Source organism: Herpailurus yagouaroundi, unplaced genomic scaffold, assembly GCF_014898765.1.
Source record: "Herpailurus yagouaroundi ecotype Mexico unplaced genomic scaffold, PumYag 141, whole genome shotgun sequence".
Classification (NCBI taxonomy): Eukaryota; Metazoa; Chordata; class Mammalia; order Carnivora; family Felidae; genus Herpailurus; species Herpailurus yagouaroundi.
Window position 1 is genome coordinate 5731867 of NW_024412396.1, and position 23813 is coordinate 5755679.

General features: G+C 35.5%; 1 long non-coding RNA gene and 1 pseudogene across 6 annotated transcripts in view; one reads left to right on the forward strand and one right to left on the reverse strand.

Moving 5' to 3' along the window:
- Window positions 1-23813, forward strand: part of LOC121031594 (uncharacterized) — a 39165-nt gene that overhangs the window by 12293 nt on the left and 3059 nt on the right. For 4 of the 6 annotated variants that reach the window (XR_005790789.1, XR_005790790.1, XR_005790791.1 and 1 more), the window contains 2 exons: window positions 22910-23074; window positions 23276-23346. This is a non-coding gene — a long non-coding RNA (uncharacterized LOC121031594). Of the gene's footprint in view, window positions 1-22909; window positions 23075-23275; window positions 23347-23608; window positions 23649-23813 lie in introns of all 6 variants that reach the window. The other 2 variants (XR_005790793.1, XR_005790792.1) reach the window with 2 other exon arrangements.
- Window positions 20631-21058, reverse strand: LOC121031593 (60S ribosomal protein L28-like; annotated as a pseudogene).

The following is a 23813-nucleotide window of genomic DNA, read 5'->3' on the forward strand; positions in this document are numbered from 1 at the left end:
CTCCTACTTGTGCTGGGTACCTAGGTCAGGGCCTGCCCAGGTGGGCGGGGCACGTCGGTGGGTGAACCGTGGTGGCCTGAAGGACCCAGAACCTGGCCTTGTCTGCAGCTCCTGCTGGCAGGAGCCAGAAACATTAGGTTCCCAGCTCCCAAGGGACCAGATTAATTTGTGTTCACCTTTTCTCTGGTTTGTTTGGAATCTAAATAAAATGGCTTCATGAGGAAAAACAAAAAGGTCACCTTTACCAAAGGGATTTTGGAGAATAGATCAATGGGAGGTCATGGCCTATAGTTTCAAATCTATTTGGCAAGGGTCAAGGAAATTACACTTTATTTACCAGTATTCGTAATTTGTCTTGTTAATTAGACCACAGTCTATTAAATCAGAGAAAGCATCAGTGTTGTTGGTTACTTATAATGGATTTTCATTTTTAGAGATTCTTCAAGAAGTAGGGAAACTTTCACTTTTTGCTCTTGGTATTTTTCTTATTAAAACAAAGGAACTGTCAGTGTCTCTTCTTGAACATAACTCTGATTATTTTAACTATTTCCCCCCTCTATCCATTTTGTTTTGATTTTTCTCCACTTAACTGCCTTTTCTCATTCCAAAGTTAGCTCTTCTAAACTTAAATATCTTCTGCAGAAATACTTTCTGGCTATCTGCCAATGTTTTCAGCACTGATATGTGTCAGCTTTCAGGATTGTTCAGCCTGTTGGTTTGTTTCTCTTTGAATTCATCTTTCCTCCCCCTTCTAATGGTTCCTGTATTATAAATTTCAGTTTGATTTTTATTGTGGAAGCCATATTCCCCACTTAGCAGATAAATTAGAGAATTCCTTTATCCCCAAGAAGCCAGAAAGATCAAGGTACCATCATAGGAGTTTGATCATCACCTAAACTTGAGGGCAAACTGAGCAGAAAGGAGCTTCCTGGTTCCATTAAATTTTATTATTGCGCTCAATGAACCAAAAAGATTATTTTAAATTTTATTCAAGTAGGCTTTTTATTATTTTCAAAACCTCCAATGTAAAGTCTTGATTGAAGGTTCTTTAATTCACCCACAAACCACAACATGGAATTTTGCAGTAGCAGTAGCAACAATGAGAGCTCAGAAATTCCCAGATTGTTTTGATGACAAGATCTGAGTAGTTAGCATGTGGTCTGTTACTTCCAAACACTTAGAACTGTGTTAGATTTGCTGAGCATTTTTATATAATCCTCAGAAATGGCTAAGGTAGGATGTGCTATCATAAAGTCAAAACATGTGTAATATCCAAGTTGTTCTTTGCCATTGCCTCATGGGATCTAAACTGGTTATTGTATCTTTCCTTATTATTTATTCTAATGTTAAAGAAGACATTTCCATTAGATGCTATATTTTTATGTCTGAAGAACATTTTGTCTTGTTTGGTATTTACAGGTAGCATGACATGGTGTGAAAGCTACTGGACCAAGTATTAGGAGACTGGGGCTCTTATCCCTGTTACATTTTGGCTCATTTGTTTTTAGCATACTTTTGTGTTATTTAGGTTGCTTTTGTTATAAGGAATAGAAACCCATCCTAGCTTATATAGGCAGAAAATAATTTCTTGGGAGGTTATAGGGAGATATAAGGATATATTACTTAAAATATAGTCTGGAAAATCTAAAATATAAGAATCAGAGCAGCTTTTGGAATTCTAGGAGTAACAACAAATAGACTGTCTCATCAGGTGCTGCTTGTGATCATCCTTATTTCTTCCTTCCCACTCCCACTCTGGCAAATTTCAGAGAAGATCTATCTTATTGGTCTCAATTGGAGAATATAGAAGGCAGCTCTTTCTGCCCACGGGTCCTGTCCCCATGCTTTAATAAAATCACTTTTTTTTTTGCACCAAAAAAAGAGAAGAATATGGAAGAAGACAGATTCTCTTGATTGCTCTAACCAGATTGTATCTAATGGGAGAAGAGCATTGCCCTTGAAGCAAAATTCAGGTGTTGTTAATGGAGGAAGAAAAAAAGATGTTGACAACATAACAAAATCCAAAAGAATGTGGCAAAATAACAAATAGTTTATTCAATCCTTAGGCTTCCAAAAATATCACCCCATATTGCTATAGTGAGTTTTATATGAAATATTAGAGAGAGAACATAATAATAATTCAATTTCATAATTATCTTTGAACCGGGGGCCTCTTTCCAACCTGTCACTCTTGTGGGCCAGTCCCTTATTCTGTGCTTCTTAGACTATTGTTGCAGCTTCCTAACTGACTGCATGGCATTTAGTTTTATTTAGCATCCTCCTAACTGCTCCTCTGTAACTGTTAGAGGTATCTTTCTAGAATACAATTGTGTCTCTTGGAAACCATAGTAGTTTCAGTAATGTCTAAACGATACCTAATACCTGTTGTTATCACCATCTGGGCAGAATTAGATGCCCATTCTGTTTAGCTACTATAACACTCTGTACATACTTCATTTAGAGTTTTTGACTCACTGAATAATTATTGTGAAAAAGGGGTAAGCTATTTAAAACAGTAAATACAATAAATTCTCAGATAAACACACACAGTCCTATCTTGCTCTTTTTGTTTTCTAAAGGCAATTCATGTCTGTTAAAAAAGATCCATATAGTTACCTTTCACCCACAGAGCTTGATAGGGGAAGAATAAAAACTTACATGTGTTTAAAGGGAAAAGACCCAAACTACAAATTTCTGTAGGTTCGTCTGCTAAGGAGTTCGTAACTAGAGTGAACGGTCTTTCATTTAACAGGCCACCTTCATGAATTTGTATATATGCAAAACTGGCATGAAGCTAATTTCTCTGCATACTAAAGTGACAGGTGATGGGGATTTTGCATATTCTTGTGGTAATATGAGGTAGAGGGGTTTAGGGAGCCAGAGAAGTAATATGAGGAGGAAATATGAGAAAGATTTTGAAGGAAAGGTTATGCAACATGGAACTCTTTTTGAGTTGGGGAACCTCAATCAATCAATCAAACAAACAAACAAATGAATAAATAAGTAAGTAAATAAATAAAAATAAAACATCCAGTGAGATTTCCCCAGAATGGGAATTGCCAAAGGACTTGTAAGAATGGTTGCATCCAGCATTCAATATTAAGTCATTTGCTCTTCTGTACATTTATAGTAGTCATTGTCTGTCTTTAAAACATCTCTTCCACTCTTCCCTGACTATGTAGCAACCATTTGGATGAACCTTTCTTCTTCCTCCAATAGTGACAGCAAATTGTTCTAAATAATCAGGTAATCCCATAATACCATTTAAACGGTGATTAGTTTGAAAACAACGTAGGCTTAATCCAGTCAACACGTTTCCTGACATTTTCTGAGGCACAGGAGTTGGTTTAGGGAAGATCTATTCAGAAGAGCCTCAAGACTTTGTGTCTAATGGTTGTGAGAATTGTCTTGCCTGTCCAACTGCATGTGGTGACATAGTTTCAATTTCTGACAGCAGTTATCCTTTGATCACATGGGGACCCATCCTTAGGAAGACTGTAATTGTGAATAACAGAGATGGAATAATGGAAAGAAAAAGATGAGTCTTTGATGACTTGATTTAGTCACTAAGATCAAATGACCTATATAAACTGATCTTGAAGCCTTCCAAATCTCTTGTCTAGATTTCTACTTAGATGACCCAGTGAATCTCATTTACTGAATAAAACCAAACTCTTGATTCCCCCCACTTCCAAAAACTTCTCCTACAGCATTTGCTATAAATTTTATTTATTGTTTTATTTAATTGGATAATTGATATGCAGTATTATATTGGTTTCAAGTGTACAACATAGTAATTCAACATTTATATACATTATGAAATGGTCACCACAGTAAGTCTATTTACCAACTGTTTTCATGCAAAGTTGTTACAATATTATTGACTATATTCCCTATGTTGTACACTACACCCTTGTGTTTTATTTATTTTATAACTGGAAGATTGTAGCTCCTTTTTTTCTTAAGTTTATTTAGTTTGAGAGAGAAAGAGAGAGAAAAAGAGAAATAGCATGTGCACATGGGGCAGAGGGAGAGGCACAGGAAGAGCAGGTTCCATGCTCTCAGCACAGACCCTGATTCTGGGCTTGAACTCACAAACCTTGACCTGAGATCATTACATGAGCTGAAATCAAGAGTCTGATGCTTACCGGACTGAGCCACCCAGGCACACCTGAGGATTGTACCTCTTAAAACCCTTCCCCTAATTATTCCAACCCCCTACCTAACCTCCTTTCTGGCAACGATCAGTTTGTTTTCTGTATCAGTCTGTTTCTGTTTTCCTTTGTATATTCATTTGTTTGGTTTCCTTAGATTCCACAAATGAAAAATATGGTATTTGTCCTCCTCTGTCTGACTTATTTCACTTTACATAATAGCCTCTAGGTCCATCCATGTTGTCACAAATGGCAAGATTTCATTCTTTTATGAATAAATAATATTTCATTATATAGTGGACATTTAGGTTGCTTCCATGTCTTGGCTATTGTAAATAAAGTTGCAATGAACATAGAGTGCATATGTCTTTTCAAATTAGTGTTTTCATTTTCTTCAGATAATGGTAGTTCTATTTTTAATTTTTTTAAGGAACCTCCATATTGTTTTCCATAGTGACTGTGCCAATTTACATCCCTACCAACAGTAGCTGAGGATCGCCTTTGGTTCACAGCCTTGACAACACTTGTTATTTCTTGTCTTTTTGACAATAGCCATTTGACAGATGTAAAGTGACATCTCATTGTGGTTTTGATTTGCATCTACCTGATTTGCACTAACCTGATGGTTAGTGATGTTGAACATCTCTTCATGTGCCTGTTGGCCACCTGCATTTCCTCTTTGCAAAAATGTTTATTCAGGTTCTCTGCCCATATTTTTAGTTGGATTGTTTGTTTTTTGATATTGTATGAGTTCTTTATATATTTCCGTTGTTAACTCCTTTTTGGCTATACCATTTGTGAATATATTCATCCATTTACTTGGTTGCCTTTTCATTTTGGTAATGGTTTCCTTCACTGTGCAAAAGTTTTTTTTTTGGTTTGATGTAGTCCCTTTTACTTATTTTTGCTTTTGTTGTTTTTGCCTGAGGAGGTAAATCCAAAAAATATCGGTAAAAACCAATGTCAGAGGGCTTACTGCCTATATTTTCTTTTAGGAGTTTCATGACTTTGGGTTTTAGATTTAAGTTTTTAAATAATTTTGAGGTTTTGTTTGTTTATGGTTTAAGAAAGTGGTTCACTTTCAATATTTTGCATATAGCTGTCCAGTTTTCCCAACAGCATTTATTGAAGAGACTATCTTTTCTCCAGTGTATATTCTTGCCTCCTTTGTTGTATTGACCATATATGTGTTGGTTTATTCCTGGGCTCTCCATTCTGTTCCATTGATTTATGTGTCTGTTTTTGTGCCATTATTATACTGATTTGATTACTATTGCACTGTAGTACAGTTTGAAATCTAGGAGCATGATACCTGTAGCTTTAATATTCCTCAAGATTGCCTTGGCTATTCAGGCTCTTTGTGGTGTCCTACAAATTTGGGGGTTGTTTGTTCTAGTTCTGTGAAAAATATCATTGGTATCTTGATAGGGATTTTATTGAATCAATAGATGTTAGGTAGTATTGATATTTTAATAATATTAATTCTCCCAATCCATGAGTGTGGTATATCTTTCCATTATTTGCACTGTCTTCATTTTTTTTTCATCAGTGTTTTATAGTTATTAGAGCACAACTTTTCATCTCTTTGGTTAAATATACTCCTAGATATTTTATTCTTTTTGATGCATTTGTAAATGGGATTGTTTTCTTAATTTAATTTGTGTTAGTTTACTATTTGTGGATAGAAACACAACATATTTCGTTAGTAATTTGCCTATTGATTTTACTTTTTTTTTTTACTAATTCTATTAAATGGCACTTCTTTCCTCCCAGTTGTTCCCTTTTTTCTCTTACAACCCATATGTATTCCATTAGCAAATTTTGTCAGCTTTTCATTCAAAATGTATACAGAATCTTACCATTTTATTATTTCTGTTATCATTACCCTAATCTAAACCCACATTATCTCTCTCCTGGATTATAACCATAGCCTCCAAAATGCCTCTCTGCTTTTACTCTTGCCATCCTATTCTCTATTCAGTAAACATAGTGATTCCCTAAAATGTAAGTTAAACCAAGCCAGTCATTAGTCATAAATTTCCACTATCAGTAAAAGCCCACGTACATTCATTTGGCCTAAAAAGCTCTCTGATATGGACCTCAGTTATCTTCCAGACCTCATATACTACTTTCCTGGTCTCTCACACTGACTTCCTTACTTTTCTTCAAATTCAGTGTCGCTCTGTTGCTGTTTCCTCTGCCTAGAAGTCCTGTCTTTCAGATGTTCTCATTGCTCACTTCCTCAATTCCTTGAAGTTTCTTTTCAAATGCCACCTTTTCAACAAGTTCTTCCTTGACTCCCCTAACTAACAGATGAACTAAAATAAATAAATAAAAGGTGAACTATACCTTATGCCCTTCTCTCCCCTAGTCTTATCTCTAGTATGATCACTGTACATACATATTTATTTATTTGCTTGCTTATCTGTTTCCCCCAAGAAAAATTCATCTCCCCAAGAACAGGGATTTTTTTTATTATTTTTTCACTACTAATTCTCAATGCCTGGACCAATAAAACACTGTTTATTGAATGAATAAATAGTTTAGTACTATTTGAGTTTTTTTTTTTAATTGATTACAACCAACAGATCCTAAGAGTACAGTTCTTATTTAATATCTTTTCACTGTACCCAACTTTTTAGGAAACTAAGATAAATATTAAGGTCTTGCATTTATGGATACTTTGGAAAAGATGAAACATAAATGTGATAATTCATCAAAAGGAGGAAATTGCCAGTTTGGGAGGAGAAACATGAACCTTCAGAGAAGCTAATAGATGGGAAAGAAGGCTATGATTTCCAACATACACATGACAGGAGCTTGAGTGAATTTATTTAAATATTAAGGGGAAGGTGGTAACTGTGGCTGAAGGAGTTGACATTTGGGTTATATGATTTTTCCTTTGTACTGTGGGCTTTGGGGGAATAGGATTCTTCCATGTATCATTGTCCTAATATACAAAGAAGGTATTCAATACCTAACTGTTGCATAAATTAAATAGCATTGGAGAAGAGCTCTAGCGTTAGTAATGCCAGTAGTTAGATGTTAGAAATGTTATTTAGTCTGCCTTTTCTAGGCCTTAGTACTTTTATCTATAAGATGAAAGTGCTGGACTTCATAATTAAGTTCTTCACAACTATAAAATATTCTATAATTTTAACTGCTTATGTATGAGTGGAGACATGCATATACTTTCATCTAACAGAAATAAAGATATACTTCTTAAAAATTTCCTTTGCAAATATATTTTGGTTAATATAGCTGCCATCAATTTGGCTTATAAAATAGTGTTTTCAATGATCTTTTAGCATGATAGATTAACTTTTATGTTCAGAAAGCCATTTCCTCTGAATGCTGCTGAATTCACACTTCGCTAATGGCAAGGATCCGATTAGAACTAATTTCATAGTGATTCTTTGACATTTTCAAACATAGAAATGTGTGCTTTTCTGAATAAAAGTGAGAACATATCATAAATTGTAAAAGTTACTATTAAAGTTCAGTCTAATATTGGATAGTAGTTATGAAATGAAAAGTGCCTTAAAGGCTAACCTCTTGCAAAATAAGAGCTTTCCATAAGTTTCCCCGTCCCTCCATTTCTTTTACTTTCAGCTCCCATACTGTCTGTCTATACCTGGGTCCACTGGAACTCTGTCTGTAGGTTTTGGTCTGTCTCACTGGCCAATTCATCCGTTTTTTAGCTTCACTATTTGATAGAACTTAAAATTAGAGAAGCTGATAATGTCTCACAGAAAGCATAGGCCAACAATCAGCCTACCCAATAAGATTCAAGACAGAAACTAAACCTGTGGACAAGGTCAACATAGGAGGGAACAGAGACTTCCTATCACTTCCAGGTGACCTAGGTATTAGCAGTATATTCCCAAGTAATAAAGTAATTGATCTGAAAATTAACAAGGAAATCTGGGGTAGCAATACAGCATTTTGACATTTGTGACTGGATCACTAAGTTTCATTACCTAGGAACCAGGACTTTATTTCAAATCTACTTAAATTGGTAGAGTTGGTGCTCTTAGAAGACTTCTACCCTTGGCGGGAGTGAATTCAGAAACTAAATGATGGTTTTGTTCTACAGTTGAGCCTGTGGTAGAAGAAGCTAGAGAAAGTAAAGGAAGAAGGAAGAAAGAAGGGATTAAAAATGCCTTCATTTTTAGGGAAAGGAATCTGGAAGATCCAAGAATGAACAGTAAGATAAAATAAAACCCAGACAAGAATACCTTGTTGAGACTAAGGAAGGAAATGGTTTAATAAACAGTATAGTTAGTTAAGGAGTGAATTTTCATCTTATCTATGATATCTATCTATGATTCCTCATGGCATAAGTTGAAAATGACAAAGTCAAAACTACTTTACAAAAGTGCCATATTATATACTGACACATAGTTTTTCTATAAAAATTCAACAGAAGTAATTTTTTTTTCCCACAAATTGGAATAGGTCCTTTCCCCCTTCCTTCCTTCCTTCTTTCCTTCCTTCCTTCCTTCCTTCCTTCCTTCCTTCCCTCTCAGCTCCATAAGACATAGTTGAATTTCATGTAGGGACCATGTTGCATGTAAAAGACAATTTTTAACACTAGCTTACACTTGGTGAGCAAGTAGTTCACACTATGTGAGACCTACTGAGATGATGGTGAGTTGAAGTATCCCATCTGATGCCTGTTTTGGAGCAGGGCCTCATTGTCTGGAATAACACAAAAGTCACCTGCTTATGTTACCATTTTCTTTCCCTCGTCTTTGGCCAAATTTGAAATTTCAGAAGTTCAGTGCTTTGTGATGTGAGTATTCTTTTATGTCATTAAGAGGTCAGGAAGAATAGAGACTGGGGAAAGGTCATTTTAATGCCATTTTAGGGTGTTATAAATAATCCCTGAGTGTAATTTGTAGACCATATTGAGGACAGGAAGTCAAATATCAGAGACAGCTAAGAGGAAACTTCTGAATGTGTTAGAGAAAGAGGTAACTATCGGTGGACATTATTGATAGCAATGTTTCTCAAGTATTTAGTATGGATAAGTATCTAGACAGTTTGGGTAAAGATGATTCTTCGGGGTGCCTGGATGGCTCAGTCACTTGAGTATCCAACTTCAGCTCAGGTCATGATCTCGCAGTTTGTGGCTTTGAACCCCGCGTCTGGCTCTGTGCTGACAGCTCAGAGCCTGGAGCCTGCTTTGGATATTGTGTTTCTCTCTCTCTCTACCCCTCCCTTGCTCACACTGTTTCTCTGTCTCTCTCCCTCTTTCTCCCTCTCTCAAAAATAAAAAAAAATAAACATTAAAAAAATTAAAAGATGATGATTCTTCTGAAATTGGCCTCCATTCAGAAATTCTGATTCAGTAATATCGAGTGGAGACCAGAAAATAGAACTTTAAATTTTTTTTTTTCAACGTTTATTTAGTTTTTGGGACAGAGAGAGACAGAGCATGAACGGGGGAGGGGCAGAGAGAGTGGGAGACACAGAATCAGAAACAGGCTCCAGGCTCTGAGCCATCAGCCCAGAGCCTGACGCGGGGCTCGAACTCACAGACCGCGAGATCGTGACCTGGCTGAAGTCGGACGCTTAACCGACTGCGCCACCCAGGCGCCCCTGGAAAATAGAACTTTAAATAAGAAAAAAGATATTTCAGGTGTTGGTATCCTCAGATCACATGTTGAAGTTCTCAGGTCTTGAGATGGAGATGAGAAAGACCAAGATCATTCACTGGGGTTAGCTTCGAAAAGGAAGGGCAAGTTTTTTCTGAGGCATAGGGGAAGATAAAAAATGAATATCATGAGAGAGCTTAGCTAAGGTAGAATGAAGATAATAGTTTTAATTTAGACTGTAAGGCTAAAGGTGTTAAGACTTTGAGGTGGACTTTCAGGAGATAAGGACAGGGAAAGGAGAGCAGCCAGGAAAAGCTTGAAAAAATGGAAAAGGTTTGAAACAGTTCTTAGAGCTGAGTGATTATGGCGAGGGTCTGAATCCCTTTGAGACATCATAATTTCATTGTTAAATGATGAGATTGGGCATTATGAACTTTGAGGCCTTTTCCAGTTATAAACACTTCTATGATTCTACAGCAGTAGTCTCAAATATTTGTCAGCATATCATCCCTGAGAAATACGATGTACCCTTAGCTGTAACAGTGATTACTCTAGGTTTTTTCCCCAGTGAGGGCTGGTCCTCCAAAGATAGTATATATTCATCTTAAGAAAAATTGTTTCAAATAAAATCTCTACTCTTAACCTCCCTCCTGACCTTAAGAATTATTTTCATAGGGAATAAATAGTAAACTAAAGACACAATTGTAAATAGCAGTGATTAGCTAGTTTAAATTTAGTCAGTATACATTTTTAGCAAACTGGGTCTTCATGATTCCATGACTTTGTCCTATTTCAAGAAGCAAATCAATTAGTAACTTGGAGGGCAAGAGCAAAGATTTACCTCTAAATTTGTTTCTCTGTTTTCTCTTTATACTGCTGTTTTTTCATTATGGGCACTGTCTTGTTTGTTTGTTTACTTGTTTATTTTTTTCCTGTCTACTTATCTTTCAGCTTGACTAGTTCATCTTATTGACTTTACCCATTAGGAAACAGGTTTTATAGCATGCACAGAGGTAAGGGGGTTCAGACAAGCTATTGGAGAACAGTTAGGATAAAGAATTGCAGTCCATTCTATTCTTAGCCAAGATGTGGTAGGTGGCCCCTCTTGGATCTGAAGCCAAAGAGCAGGCTGAAATGTGCAAATACAAAGCTAACATTTATTGAATGTTTATTGGGAATCAGAATACTACTATTAAAAGTGAGTACTCAGAAAGATGCCCTTGGGCATAAAAGGCTTGGTGGTTAATTTTGTGTGTCAACTTGGTTAGGCCATGGTTCCCAATTTTTGATCAAATACCTTTTTAGATGTTGCTATGAAGGCATGTTTTAGATGTGATTGACATTTAAATCAGTCGACTTTGAGTAAAGCAGATCACTCTCAAAATGTGGGTGGGCCTTATCCAATCAGTTGAAGGTCTTAAGAGAAAAAGACTGAGGTCCCCCAAAGAAAAGGAATTCTTCTTCCAGACTGCCTTTGAACTCAAGATTGCATCATCAACTCTTGCCAGAATTTCCATCATGATAGCCTGCCCTGTGAATTTCAGACTTGCTAGCCTCTGTATTACGTGTGCCAATTGCTTAAAATTCCTCTTTCAACTCACTCTTTCATACATATATAGGGAGAGAGACAGGTTCTGTTTTTCTGGAGAACCCTGAAGAACCATAATACAAAAAGAAATTAGTGAATCTCGGTTCTTCCTACTGGTTCAGTGGCTTTACCTATTTGGGATGAAGAACACAGTTAAGACTCAGTGAACAGTATGCTCTCTACCCAGGAAAATGTGTATACATGCACATACATACAAAATTTTGCATAAATATACAAGGTGCCCAGGGATAAGAACCCTTGTTCTGGGTTTAAATGTCAAACTGATTTGCTTCTAAGTAAAATGCAATGAGACCTTCTAGGTCGGAGGTCTCATTGAATTTCACTCAGGACATAGGTAAGAATCAAAGGCCAAAAATATGGTGGGCAAATAAGAATATAATTTGTGTTCTAAAGGCAGACACAAAGAATGCTTCTATCAATATGCTTTTGAAGGACATTAAAATGGCAAAACGCACACACGTCCAGAAGCACTCTGCTTGCCAATATAGGGTATGAAGCCAGAAAGTTAATGGGCAGAGAGGGCTCCTGTATGACAGCTGATTTGGCACAATGATTTGACCAAATATGCCCAGAAACCCACCTACTGGAGGAAAAACAGGAAATAGGTAAGGAAAAGGAGAGAATTCCAGACAGGTACTTATTTTTAATACCAAATTATCAATGGAGGATTATTTAAATTCCTATACCAGAATTTAGAATATGCTTGTTCCTTATTATCAAGTGGAAAATTCTTCCTTTCCAGATGGTCTCCTAGAGATTTTATAGAATTTTAGAGAGTTGATGTTCAATGTGCTACTTCTACAAGTAATGATCTGTGACCCATAAGTAAGAACAAAAAGTGGCTGCTAGGAATTAATACAAAGAGGATTCAGATCCTGTGAAAGTTAGTAAAAAATTTAATAGAAAATAAATTCAACTATAAAATAAAGCAGCACAATATATCAAGAATGTTGTATGCTGAATTCAAAACGTCAGAGACCATTAGTTAACTTGCTTTGCCAGGTTAACTCATTTTTTACATGTATCAGAAAAAGCTTGTTCTGTCATCTCTGTGCATATATTTGCAACTTTTCATCGAATCATTGCAATATAATTTAATGCTACACTGGTACCAAAAAGATTCAGACCCCTTCATGCCAAGAATTGTAAACTGTGGAAAGCAGAAAACTATTATAGCATGTGTGTATATTTTTGCACTGAATTTAATGCCAGGTGAGGATCAGGCATATCTATGAGTGCAGGCTCAACTCATAGGGTCATATTTTGTTGTGGACTGGGGAATAATGATATAGTAAACTGTGTATAATATGGTGTGATGATTAATTTTATGTGTCAACTTGACTGGGCCACAGGGTGCCCAGATATTTGCTCAAACATTATCTTGGGTGTTTCTGTGAGGTTGTTTATGGATGTAAATATATTTAAATAGGCAGACTGAGGAAAGCAGATCACCCTCTGTAATCTGAGCAGATCTCATTCAATTAGTTGAAAGCCTGACTCAAAGTGAAGGTAGGCTCTTCCTGGGACCCTAGCCTGCCTGCCTTCACACTGGAACTACACTATCCGCTCTCCTGGGTCTCAACCTTGCCAGCTTACCCTGTAGATATTGGAACTTGTCAGTCTCCATAATCACTTGAGTCAATTCCTTATTATCTCTTTCTCTCCCTCTCTCTCTCTCGTGTGTCTATAAATCACCCTATTGATTGCATTTTTTGGAGAACTCTAATACACATGGTATTGAAATTGTTTTAGCACTTACTTTAAATTTTAGATTCTTCTATGATTGTTTATAATAGTGTTATTATAACCTTTGTAGTTTTTCATAACTTTTTTATTACTTTTTTCAAATGAAATATAATTACTATTAAAGCTAAAATTGTTGGTAAAAATAAAAAAAAGGAAAGAATCTAGCAATGAGATTCATCTGGTTTAAGATGAAGTAACATGTATTATATTAAATGTTAAGCCATTACATATCATGCCAGAAATTCTTCTACAAAATCACTAGAAATTTAAAGAAAAAATATGACAAGAAAGTTAAATTTATTTTTGTTGGGGATAATTTTCATGGGAATAAAAATTACTCAAATCCTTAGTGTGTTTATGCAGTGAAATTTTGAAAAGAGTTCTACAATCTCTGCCAAGTTACAACATTATTTGAAACAAAACAAAGTGAGTATAAAAATAAAGCTTTCAAGTTCCTTAAGAATAAATGGAACAGCTTAATGTTATCAAAAATGTATGCAAACATAATTTGAATCTGATGCTGAAAATGCACTTATTAAATGACATTCTATTATATCGCAACAATTATATTAGATTAGCAGGCAGCTAGGAAAATACAATTAGCACATTGTCTGAAAATAAAGCTAAGAGACAACAAGAATGTGCACACAAGTTACTTGCCTAATTAGTTCATAGGCTGACATACATGAAATTTTTACAATTCAATTGGACAAGAGAACAAATATTCCAGAGCTCCCCATTTACTTGTTTTTTTACTGTGGTGTGAATAGAAGGGTACTTATTACTTTCTAAATCACTTGACATAGAAAGAAGAAATTTGTTTTGAAATTTTGAGGGAAAATTTAACAAAAATTAGCATGTTATCCAAATTTTAAAAAATGACACAACTGAATATTTCATTACAAAACTTTAAATTTGTTTGAGTCCATTTACCCATAGTCTTTCAAAATTAACATGGCTCTAATTATGTGCCATACTTTAATCCATTGGTAAATATCATCTGACTTAATATCCTATGGGGTGGATATGATTAGTATTTCTAATTTTCATCTCAATAAAAAGGTTTAAAGATGTCAAGGTCAAATAGTAATTACATGGGAGAGGCAGAACTCTAGTCTCAGGTCTTTCAGACTTCAAATATTATGTTCTTACCCATTGTTATAACTTGTCATAATTCAACTTGGCTATAATTACCTCTGAATCCTCTTCCATATTTGTGGATCAATCATGATCAAGTGGGTCATGAAATTGCAAGGCATGCCATTCAAAACTGTTGCTTTTAGAACCGAATTTTCTATGTGAATCATGATTTTCTTTTAAATGCAAATCAAAACAAATAAAATTTCAAAATATAGTTTAAATACTTTCATCTGCATTATGATTTGATTTAAAAAATCACATACTTCATATAAAACAAACATTTATAGTTATGTCGAATTCTGTAATATCTAATTTTCATGTCAAAAACTGGTAATCAACCTGGGCACCTGGGTGGCTCAGTCGGTTAAGCAGCCAATTTAGGCTCAGGTCATGCTCTCACCGCGATAACGGTTAGTGGGTTCAAGCCCTGTGTTGGGCCCTGTGCTGATAGCTCAGAGCCTGGAGCCTGCATCTCCCTCTCTGTGCCTCTTTCTCTCTCTCTCTCATTCCCGCTCAAAATTAAATAAATATTTCATGGATATTTGGGCTCTTTCCATAATTTGGCTATTGTTGAAAGAGCTGCTATAAACATTGGGGTACACATGCCCTATGAATCAGCACTCCTTTATCCTTTGGATAAGTTCCTAATAGTGCTATTGCTGGGTGGTAGGGTAGTTGTATTTTTAATTTTTTGAGGAACCTCCATTCTGTTTTCCGGAGTGGCTGCACCAGTTTGCATTCCCACCAACAATGCAGAGTGTTCCTGTTTCTCCACATCCTTGCCAACATTCATGTTATTTACAGATAACATTATTTCAATACATCAAAAATATTTGAATATTCAAAATTTTAAAAAAAGAAACCAAAGAAAATGAGTAGTGTTTTCAAGAAAAAGTGAATTCCTGTTCACCAATAAAAGTATATGAATTATACATTAGTCAGTGATTAAGTTATCAAAAGTAGAGCTCTTTCTTTTTGGTTTTTATTTCTTTTAATTTTCTATCTAATATATATGTGTACTGTATTTCAGTTTTGCTTAAATCATAGATAAAACTTTAACATTTTTTCTTATTTGAGAGTATGAGTTTATAAAATTATCTTTGCATATCTGTTCTGATGCATGTGTCATTATTTTTCTATAGGACTAAATCAATCTCTATTTCAAAAATAGCTTCTTTTCTGTAATCTATTCTTTTACAATAGTAGTATCTGGAATTTTATACTTTTGAAAGAAATTGTTTTCTTGTCTTTCAATCAGATAGAGCATAGAACATTTTATAAACTCTTGAAAATTGTTTTTATTTTTTTTTATCAGTGGCAGGTTATCAAAATAAAGCAATTCTCAAGTAGTAGAATATGTCAAATTCAAACAACAAAATATGTACAACAATTACTTTTTTATCTTCTTAATACTGCATGGCCAATTTCACATTCAACTATGTTAGAATTATCTGTGACCAAAATATGCAGAGCATCAATTTGCAATGGCTTGTAAATATAGGCCTACATGTTGTGGGATTAATATTTTTCATGCACAGCAAATCAGAACAAACATATTTTCTTCAGCCATGTCAGACCTTGACACTGTCATATTCACATGCCCTTCACAACCAAGACCAAGAAATTCAGTTTATAAAAAGACTGATCTGATAATGACAGAAGCTGACAAGCACCAGCTTTAGGTATCATTTTAGAGATTCCAAATTTATGAGCTCTGTGAAAAACATGTCTTGAAATATACAAATCAATGAATCCAAATTTACATTTTTTGTGGTATCATGGTAGTGTATGCATAATAATAATAAAGAAGTAATAAAGAAAATGAATACAGTTTCCTCTTTCCTTGCCTTAATAGATAACAATTTAGGATTTGGGTAATATTTACTATAGCTTAAGCATTTATTGATAATAAAAGGTTTAGTAAGGATATCTCCTTTGAGGGAGAAAAGAGGGGTGGACAGAGGATATCTTGGGGCCAACTAGAATTATTAGCTGGATGACCTTTGATAAGTTCATTAAACCTCTGAGTGCCAGTATGTGAGTATAGTAAGAACTACCTCACATGCGTTTGGGAGTATTAAATTTTAAATCAATGTAAAATTGCCTGTAGAGTCAGGCCGGCAATAGATACTTAGTAAACATTCCTTTCCTGATCTCATTTTACCAATGTTTTCTCTCAAAAAAAGATCTAGAAATATACCTGTCCAATACGGTAACCACTAGGCCACTAGGCAAAGTGAACACTTAAAATGTGGCTATTCTGACTTAAGACATGCTATATGTGTTAAGTACATACATGCCAGATTTTGAAGTCTATTATAAGAAAAAAGAATGTGAAATGTCTCATTTAATTATTTACATTATCACATGTTGAAATAGATATATTTTAGATACATTAATGTGAATAAAATATTAAATTAATTTCACCTATTTTCTTTTTTTAATGTAGTATACAAAAGTTTTAAATTGCATACATACTTGTGCCTCACATTCTGTCCCTCCTAAGTAGTGCTGCTCTAGAGGCGAAATTTAAGAAATCCAAGGTTCTAATAAAATTCCTAATCAGTATAAGAGAAAAAAAAAAGGTTTTACTGTGTTTTAATACTTCAGAGTCCTTGTAGAAAGGAATTATATTTTATTAAAATCTTGTAAAAAGCAAATTATACCAGATAGCAAACATTTTTGATTAGGCTCCTTAGAGTTACAAGGTGAAAAGGAGTTTTTCCTGATTTATCTTCTATCACTTTAAAAATTGGAATAAAGTACACAAAATTATATTGTAATCCCTCATCTCTCTGCCTTGTACATAATGACTGCATCGGCAACCCTCAAGTATATATTCTTTACAGCTAATGGAGCCTAGTGTCTCCCTGAACTACCTAAGATTTATTGAGGTCTCGACCAGCCAAATTCCTTAACCTGGAGAAAACTTAGCCAATTTCAGAAGGTAGAGAGAGTGACAAGAGGAACTGCTAATAGCCAGTCTAACCAACTTCATACTATAATAAAGTATACTTTCTAAAAGCAAGTCTGATCGTGTCTTTTCCCTTAAAATTTTCCCTTAAAATCTTTAGTAGGTTTTAAGAGAAAGTTAGAAGGCTGTTTTCTTGAACAGAACTTTCCTTTGTTACATTCAAAGCTGTTTTCTCTCCCTGTACCTATAAATGTGTAGAGTGCTATGTGGATAAGGGTTCCTCTCTGTTGCATGCTTGCTATAGGGTATGCAGTCTAGCCTCACTTTGGCCTAGGCACATTCCTCCTGGATAATGAGAGCTCAGGAAAAATGTTTATTTTTTCTTTCTCTGCTTCTAAGTTTTCCTCCAAAAAAAAAACACTCTGGTTCTTTGCATCTGTTCCTTTAGAGTTATTATGACAGTGGGGAAACAGATAATAAATTAAATAGGTATTTTAAATATATAAAATATTAGATATTGTCAACTGCTAAGGAAAAGCAAATATTGAAGGAGAATAGGGATATATGCATTAGTAGAGGTCTGGATTTTAGATGCAATGACCACATAAGACCTCACAGAGGAAGTGACATTTGAGAAAAGATATGAGGTAAGTGCTATTACTCTCTGGCCTCCTCCTGTGCCCTTGTAATTAGGAATACCTCTTGCCAGAGTTTCAACCCTTTCCCCATAGACTCCACATGAGTAAATGTGGGAAAATGCTGAAAATATGAGCAAATACAGGAAAATGCCAAACTGAGCAGAAGACTTGTGGATGAGGGCTGCTGGGTCTAGGGAAATGCAAATGACCCCTTTGAGAGAAAGGGAACATTTTTACTTCTCCATGTGTTTTATCTGCGTGCATGATTGTTGTCTCTGAATCAGGATTTTTCAAAACATGGCTCTCCTCTAGGTTCAATAGATGGTCATGGGATTAGTTTAGTAGGTAATAACCAACAACAGGGGGGAAAAAAGTAGAAGAAAAATATCATTTGTTGCAGTAAGGATAGGAATTATTATTTCAAACACATGTACACACACTCAGCTAAGTGTTTGCTGAGCGATGATATAAAGTGTATTTCTTACTATGGGTCATGGATAAGAGAGTTTGAAAATTACTGTGCTAAGCCTAAGAGAACTTCTGAAATGGTGTCTCCTAAAGAGGGGTTAAGACAATGAATGAGGCAAGAAGGAAACTGTAATGGGCTCTTATCTGTGGGGAAATGAGAACACAGGACTAAATGGAGACAATCAGGTATCCATTTACCCCTACTTGTTCAATTAGAGATTAAAAACTACATTTAACGGTTTGTATTTCTTGTTTTTTTTTATTTTTGATTTCCCTCATGTGTGCATATTTGCACATGTTCTGTTGTGTGTATTTCTGTGTATGTTTGTGCTTTATTATATAGGCTACTAAGAAAGACCCTGAGGAGAGAAGAGTCTAGATAATTTTCAAAAGAAGTCAGGGAAGTTGGGGAGACTATGCTACCGTGTAGCTGACATGAACAGAATCTCAAGTTGGAATGGTGCTAGAAACTGTCAAATGGAGAAGGCTGAGTTTGTAGGAGCTTCTGCAAAGACAGACAGAAAGAAATAAAGTACACAGAGAGCTAGTAGAGACCATGGAAAGGTCTAAGGGCTGACCTGTAGAGAGGCTCAAATAGGTCCCCAAACCCAGGTCACATTGGCATTTTCTAAGATTCAGTCTTGGCCCTTTGTTCTCTCTACACTTCTTCCCTCATTAAATGGATCTCTTCTGATTCTTCAGTTGTTGTTTTAATGCAGACAATCCTTAAATCTATATCCATTGGTATAGTTTCTCCTGAATTCCAATCTAGTATTTTCAAATGCCTGCTGAGCAGTTCGTCTTTGAATATCTCTTTTATTACCTTGTCTGGCTCCTAGCCTGAGAGCTTAAACTGCATTCAGGGCTATCCATATACATCTGTAGAGCTGGCAGGTCAAGCCCACTAGGGATATCTGTGAATGAGAAAAAAAAGCGTATCTTTTGGTCTTTCCTAAAAACTTAAATAATGGAAAGTCACATTCTACCAGGATGGTTAAAAATTAAGATAAAGACCTCTACAGACCAGGTGGTGAGCCACACTAACACACATCAAGAAGGGTGGCCTGCAACAGAAGGAGCCATCCAGTACACCCAGCACAGGAGAGGAAGTGGAAGGGAAACTTGAGGTTTCCTGATGGAAGAAAGAAAGGCTAGATTCTTTAGATCAGTGGAGTGTATATGTATGTGGGCATGTGTTGTCTCAAAAGCACTACAAACTGGGGCACCCAGGTGGCTCAGTTGGTTGAGTGTCCAGCTTCAGCTCAGGTCATGATCTCGGTTTGTGAGTTCTAGCCCCGTGTTGGACTCTGTGCTGACAGCTCAGAGCCTAGAGCCTGCTTCGGATTCTATGTCTCCCTCTCTCTCTTCCCCTCCTTTGCTTGCAGTTGGTCTCTCTCTATCTCTCTCAAAAATAAGTAAACATTAAAAATTTTTCTTTTAAAAAGCACTACCAAACTATTTTTATGTATTTCCTGTGACCCTATTTTACTTACAAATTGATTTCTTTTAAAGAAATATAAACTACTCTTAGACTAATACAATCTCAAAGATGTTGAAATCTTCCTCATTTGTTAGCTTTTGTTTTTCCTATTTGAATCTACTGATGCCCTACGATTCTGAGGAAGTTACACTTACGGTATTATTATCACTTCCCATTGAATAGATCTTGGAATTACATCAAACTTAGAATCTAGAGTTCCAATTATGATTTTTTTTTTTTTTTTTTTTTTTTTGTAGCTGACACCTGAAATCCAGTGATCCATGTGTATGCTCTAGGTGCCTAACTGAGTAAGTTTTCCCTCAATCTGATTGGAGATCCAATCCTGGATTATGAGGAAGGTTCAGCAAGGCCATGGGGGAGCCCTTAAGCCAAAATCACCTGTCAGGGAGTCCCACATTTTCCAGTAACATTCTTGCTTCAGGATCCCTACCAGGTTCCATGGTTAATTATAAGCTGCCCTTGGGAGACGTACCTTCGGCACAAACACACATTTGGATTTCAGACCCTGGTCAATTAGACTTGTAGTTGATCATTGAGGTATATTATCATGGCCTCTAGCCACCACTGCTTTTCTCTGCTCAATCCAGACTTATGCAATATTTTTCTTAGATGCATTTGATGAGAATGGAACCTAGAACAGAACCCTGTTCCACTAAAAATGTCATTTCAGATTATATATATAATATATATTATATAATTATATATTATATAATAATATATAATATAATTATATAATATATAATATAATAATATATAATATATAATTATATATAATATATCTATATATATTATAACTACCCCCCCCCCGCCCCCCCGCGGAGGTGGTTGACGTCTATTGCTCTGGAAGTGGAGGCAGGCGTTCAGGAACTTTTGGTGGTGCTGGTGTGCCTCCTTTTCACCATCACAGGCTTCTGGCTGCGCAGGATGGCTCTGGTTCTGTGAATAGCAGCAATGTTCTTGTTCTTCTTGTGACGGATGCTGCTGAGAGTGGCCTGGGCATTCTTGTTGGTCTGCATGTAGGAGGTGGCAGGTTTTCGCTGGCCAGATCTCTGCATAATGACCACAACCACCCCTTTGCAGTTGGCCGGCTGCGGGCTCCACGCCCACAGTCTTGTGGTTAATCATCCCATCGTAGAAGAACGAGTTGCGTGCCTTCAGGTTATTGGGCAAAGGGTTGTACATCTGCTTGTTGCCCTTGATCAGGAAGCTGGAGCGGTTCTGCATGACCATCCATTGCAGGTGGGCCGACATGGCGGCAGCCTCTTTCCCTACAGCAACTAGAAACGGAAAGAGCTGTATAATGTATTTTTAATACAACCCATCGAAACCATTAGAAAATTATAATGGAATTGAGTGATTTTTCTCTTGTTGATGAATATATCATCCAAGATTGTATCTAATTGATAATTTGCCCAAATTGGAATATGTGTCTAGAAATCACCTGCTACATAAATGGGCTAAATCTGTCAACAAAAAAACGAGATAAGACATGCATGATTTACGTTTAGTGAACTCATGTTACTTCCTACTGAACATTTGTTTCCAATTGTTAATAAACCATATTTTAATAATAATTTCTAAGATTTTCTATGGAATTAATTTCACTCTCCAGTATAGTATAGAATTCTTGGATTTTTTTTTCAAGTGTTCTTTATTTTTTTAACTTCTTATATTTTTATTTAAGTATAATTAACATAGAGCATTATATTAGTGTCAGGTGCACAATATAATGATTTAACAATTCTATACATCACTCAATGTTTACCATAGCTGTACCTTTTTAAAAATGTTTATTTATTTTTTGTTAAGGAGAGAGGGAGATGGGGGGGAGGGAGAGAGAGAGAGAGAGAGAGAGAGAGAGAGAGAGAGAATCCCAAGCAGGCTCAGCACTATTAGCACAGAGCCTGACACATGGCTTAATCTCACAAATCCTGAGATCATGACCTGAGCAGAAATCAATAGTCCAATGCTTAACTGACTGGGCCACCCAGGTGCCCCTGATAAGAGTACTCATAATCCCTTTCATTGCTTCACCCATCCCACCGCTCACCTCCCCCAGGCAACCACCAGTTCACTATTTTAAGTGTTTTGTTTTGTTTTTAGATTCCACACATGAGTGAAATCATATGATATTTTTCTTTCTCTGATTTCATTTAGCATTATATCCTCTAGATACATCCATGTTGCAAATGGCAAGATTTCATTCTTTTTTATGGCTCAGTCCTTGATTTTTAATTTAAAAAGAAATTATAACATTTTTCCCCTGCTCTAGTATTTTGGTTATCTCTGATTATTAACAATGCCTCAAGAAATAGTTCAATGGTATGCGACATTTTATTTGAAAGTTCCTTTTTTAACCTGGGTTATAATTCGTCTGGGAGAAAAGAGATGAAGTCATTTAGAAAAAGAATTGCTTTCTTACAATCTTACATTTCTTGGGTTTCAATTTCCTCTCACCAACATTATTTTTGCTATCCTTGACAGAGAAGATGGAAATAAAATAAAAGTTGAGTGGTATGGCCTTTTCTTTGTCATGTGTTATAAAAATGTTACTCTGAAGCAACATGCTCATTTTCTCTGAACATAACTTCAAAACCCTATTTTGCGTGTCTTTAGAATTTTTGGCAAGCCTCACTGCATTATGGTTATTGGCCTTTTAAAAATCATTCTTATACTTTTTAGCCATTCTTACATATTTGTTGTTGGCCACGCCCCTTTCTTCTCTCTTTTGTACATGTTCTCTTTTATAAATGAATTCAACTACCTTTTGTCCTTTTCACAATCCAGTGATTAGTGTGGCCATGAGCTGTGAATTATCATCAACTCTGCGCTCCTGGTTCTTATGGAAAATTAGGAGAGAAAGAAAGATAGAGAAAGAGAGAGAGAGAGAGAGAGAGAGAGAGAGAGATTTGTCATCAAAATCCATAGTGTGAATCTATTTCTGTGTATGTCTCTTCATCCTAATTTTTCTTCATTAAAAAAATCATATTCTTTATAAAAATAACCTCAGTTTTCTTTTGGCATCTTAAAAACAAACACGGAGTTTTTGTGTGTTTTTTTCATATTATATGTAAGTTTTTCGATAATGCATGTTTTGATTATAGTTCTAAAATTGAATTCGATTTTGTTCATTTTCCAGTGAAATGGAATTATGATACCAAATGGCATAAGGACAATACTTTATGCTGGTAATTAAATGGAAGACTACATAGAATTCCATGTTGCTCAGGAAGATCTGGATTTAATAAAATGGAGGCCTACTGAAGAAGATTTAGATATATCAGTTATTAAGTTCCTTATATAGGTAAGAAGTCAAGGCTCAGAAACTTTAGAGACTAATTTGTCCACGAGAGTAGGGCAACCTTTAAACTCTTCAGGAATTTGTTTCCTAGAAGTCAGCAGCAGCCTTGGGAACATTTCTTAATTCTAAGCTATTTGTACAGATGTGTATTTTTGTCTTTCTATAGTTCCCAAGGTTTTAGTTTACTTATTTATGCTTCTCTAGATATTACTACATATGTTTCTACTAGGGTTCTTCTCATTAGAAGGTACAGAGCTCTAGAGTCAGGACTGTGGGTAAGTGGATGCCTCTTATGTAAGTCACATAAACTTTCCAAATATGTTTCTGGACTTGGAGGATCAAATGTATTGGTAAGAATATTAATATGTATAAAGCACTTTAAACACACATAAGCTATTTTTATTGGATTATGCAGGGAATATAAGCTCTATCTGAACCAAGTTGCTAGCATACAAAAATATTGAAGAGGATTTTTCAACTAAAAATAGGTGGAATTCACATGTATATTCACAAGGCCTGAAACTTCTATTTTCTCAGGTAGCCAAGAATCAAGTATGAGAATGAAAAGAATAACAAGGTGGGGATGATTAAATAATAGACCTGCTAATTAGAATAATTGATAGCTATAGAAAATGATTAATCCTATATTTAAAAAACTATAAAAGGTAGTTTTCTTTTTTAATTTTCTTTCTTCTTTTCTTTCTTTCTTTCTTTCTTTCTTTCTTTCTTTCTTTCTTTCTTT